The sequence below is a fragment of the Melanaphis sacchari genome, unplaced genomic scaffold (genome assembly GCF_002803265.2).
Source record: "Melanaphis sacchari strain LSU unplaced genomic scaffold, SCAv2.0 Contig24_pilon_pilon, whole genome shotgun sequence".
NCBI classification, from domain to species: Eukaryota; Metazoa; Arthropoda; class Insecta; order Hemiptera; family Aphididae; genus Melanaphis; species Melanaphis sacchari.
In genome coordinates this window covers 1,915,387-1,919,432 of record NW_020271125.1, presented here as the reverse complement: position 1 = coordinate 1,919,432, position 4,046 = coordinate 1,915,387, and the positions used below count along the sequence as shown (strand labels likewise).

Below are 4,046 nucleotides of genomic sequence, written 5' to 3'. Positions count from 1 at the left end.
CATCAATGATTATAATTGGTTACTTTACTAAAAATTAAAATTTCACGGTAATTCCACTCCATAATATATTGGTGATGTAACGGGACGAAAATTGTATACTGACTTGAAGAATTTCAAAATAATTTATTAACTTGATCTGTACAATATCAGTGTAATAATATTTCACGATGATTACAAATAGCTATAATTTGAGAACGATTACTGGTATGCTATACGTAATAGGATCACATTATTAATATTTGTTTCAAACACGTTAATTTACATGATGCACTTGATTACATTTTTTAAATTATTTAATTTTTTTTTCTTTTTTTTTTTTTTTTTAATACAATTTTTGTACCAGATGCTTTAGTAAGAAGAAAAAATCATTAGGTTTTTGTAATTATTCAGTTTCTGCGACTACCTGGTTTTCAAAGACTAAAGGATAAAACCACGAAGGGTCGGCGTTTTACGAGGCAATTACTACGCTTGCGCCCTCGATGCCGTGAGGGGCGCGAAATGCATCGCTATGGTACTCCAACCGAGTATCGTGTGCCGCGCGGCGTTTCAGTTGTCCCCAAACACCGCGGCACGGAAAATGTTCGCGGAAAGCGCACCGTAATCGTTCGTAATCGCGACGCACATCCAAATCGCTGTCTGTACGTTGCACTTGGTTTTCAGCCCGATAACAGTATTTACGAGCAACACGCATCGCACCCCTGTGAGTATAATAATATTTCATGATAATATGCCATATCTTATACTTAATAGTTTATATTATACATTAATAAATTGATCATAGTATCTTATATGATACCGGAATAGTGTCCGTCATTCGATTTGTCCGTCGTTGCTATCCGTTGCCAAGTTATTTGCACATTCTGCCAACGTTATTGTAGTACTATGCATAAACGTAATATTCATGTCGTAAAAAATTAAGCCATAAAAAGATATCTTGACTATCTTTGTAGAATTGTTCGCGTTATTAATTGCACCTGTAAGGCTATAAGATGATTCAACTCATACGTTTCGAAATAAAGACCGCACTTATGGCTTAATTTGGAAGCTGAAAGTGCACGACTCACTCAAATGCACTAACAATTTAGTATTGAATATAAAAATTACTGTTGAACGATTACTGAAATATGGTTTTTTATCAATTAATTATTTGATAAACAGTATTTTGTATGTTGTTATGTATATAAATTGTAAATTATACACGAACAAATCAATCGTATGTGGATAAATATTATTTAGTGACGTATTACAATGTTTTAATTTTTTAGTTATATTTATTAAGATGAGCATTGTAAGTATTTGATAGTTAGTTGATCATGAACGTAACATGTTATATTTAATATGTTAACATCAAAATCTGTGTTAGAAGTTAAATTAGTTTTCATTAAACAAAAGTTTATGTCTATTATGTTTGTATGCATTAGGGTTTTTTGGAAACTTTCGTTTATAACTTTTATGTGTTGCTACTTGCTATCTCTCAAAATTGATTTTTCTAAATTTAAATCATTTTGGAAGTTTGCTTAAATTTTGTAAGTGTAGCTTAATTTAAAATAGGCTTTTACTAAAGATAAACAAAAACGATCGTACAAAAATATCATGAGAATTTGAATTGTTTATTTTTAGATTCTGAACGAAAAGAGTAATGGATTGGTTTTAAAAAGATGTATTTATTTTGTATTTTATTTTATGTTTCGAGGTAATAAAAAAAATACTTTAAATTTTCAACTATTAGGATTGTTTTTGGTAAAAAATTAGATCTAGTTGATGATGCTTTTCAGATTCAAAAGTAAAGTAACCACAATACATTTTTTAATAATTAAGAAACGAAAAAAAAAATTGAAAAAATACAGGAGTTTTACGCTAAATCAGATTATGACAAAGTTTATTTCTTTATTTTGTTATAATTAAAAAAAGAAAAAAACAGAAAGATTTGAAATTTATTTTGAATAATTATATTATCGTTTTCTATATTGTATAGTTTAAATATCAATATATAGTTATTAATCTTTTTGAGCTATTTATTTATTTTTTTTTAAGGAATGATACATTTTTTTTTTTTAGTTTTTCTTTATATAAATGTCGATAACAAATATTATTTTGGTTAAAATTATTGAAAATTTAATCCCTTAACATTTTTTCTCATATCTGTATAAAAATATTTAAAATATATAAGCACAATTCTTCCTGTGTGCATTTGGAGTTCGAAATTTTATCATAGGTCAGAAAATGTAATACAATATTTCCTCATAGATATTAGAAAAGACTAAAAAAATGTATAAAAATAATTATTTGAAGTTAAAATTTGGACAAAATTACCTATTTATACTATAAATAATGATTTTTATTATTTTTTTTTTATTTTAGAAAAATTATCAGTGGGGAATCAAAACTATTACATATAACTATTATTAGTTTTATTTTTTCAGTATGACATTTAAAAAATAAATATGTAGATTAATCTTAAGATATTTTCTATTTATACTATAAACCCATTTACACTGTTTAAAGTAAGGCAGTATTGATTCAAAAATTAATATAAATCATATATTATAATTATTTAATATGTTAATGATAAGATTTTGGAATGAAAATGAATATGTAAAATTATTTTTTTTAGCAATTTATAAACTTTAGAATACTTTACAATTATCATTAACACATAATGTATTTAATTTTAATATAAAACAGGTTTTAGTTTTGATTTCTTCATTTTAACTAGTCTATAAAAGAAATTCAGTTACCACTCAAATAATTTATGCCAAATCAAGCGAATAGATAACTCTTAACTTAAATTCTAATCTTGTTATACAAATAAGCAAAAATAAAATTGATCTTAAATTTACACTAACATACTGTAGTAGTCAATCACAACTCACAAATAAATTATCTAAAATACTTACACGAAAAACAGAAAAATTATGTTGAATTCTATGAACTGCGTGAATTAAATATATTAATAAATAAATAAATAAATAAATAAATATATTAAATATATTAATCATAAGATTCGCTGTATTCCAATTTTATATAAATTCTATTTAGCATATACATTAAAAGTAAACAACACAATTAATCATGAAAAGTAAAAATAATACTTATTTCAATGGTCAATAAATAAAATATGTAATGAAAAAGTTTACATATATATATATATATATACATTCAATTAAACATACAAGGTTAAAAATACATTTGTTTTGAGAAAGTATACAATATACAGTTGATAAATATAAAATCATTACTATTATTACTATTACAAACATGTAAGTTTTAGTCCTATTCTGAACTTATAAATCGTACAGCGTAAATAAAAACAGTTTAAATTATTTTAGTAATAAAACTATAATAGCTATTATAGTTCGGTTATTAATTGTTGAACAGCGAAGAAAAAAGTTGCGGTAAAATGTGTTTACTATGTTAACATCTAAAAAATAGAAATGATAAGTACAAGATATTTTACCTTTGAGAAGAGAGTTAGCTTCAAGTTCCGTTTGAGGATTCCAATATCTCTTTTATACTTTTCAATCAATAATAACTAAATTAAAATAATATTTTATATACTTACAAGATTCCGTCTCACTTAATTTTCTAATTTGACGTTTGTTGTGAATTGGTACATACGTATAGTCGACACAGCCCAAAGCCGGTCGATGTAGGGGATTAATGATACACCCGATTGAATTGAGAGAGTGTGTGTATGTCGTGTCTGTATATATACTCCCCTTTGGCGTATATTTTAGCTTATCCAAACATTTTGTGTAGTGACGTAAACCAACTACTGTTTGGAATCTTGAGTTAACGAGATAACGGCAAAAAAAAAAAAAATAAAAATAAAAATAAATCTCAGAAATATAATGTGAAGTCCGAGTATTTATTTTCACGTTCAACGAAAAACACCGAATTACCAGTAAACGCATGGTTTTAGAATTATGGGTTATGAGTTAAGATTTTTATTCATCTCTCGATCATCCCGTAAATTAATTGAATTAAATTTTATCTCGCATGCGTGTTGTATATACTACTACTACTACTACTACTACTACTACTAC

The 4,046-nt window shown here is 25.7% G+C and overlaps 1 protein-coding gene across 1 annotated transcript in view; it reads left to right on the top strand.

Moving 5' to 3' along the window:
• The first annotated feature begins 563 nt into the window (after nucleotides 1–563).
• The window catches only part of LOC112594985 (neuropeptide Y receptor type 6-like), a 68,263-nt gene continuing 64,780 nt past the window's right edge, over nucleotides 564–4,046 (top strand). Inside the window, exon 1 of the mRNA XM_025340040.1 lies at nucleotides 564–700. The gene's annotated coding sequence lies outside the window, so the exon portion shown is untranslated. The remainder of the gene's footprint in view (nucleotides 701–4,046) is intronic.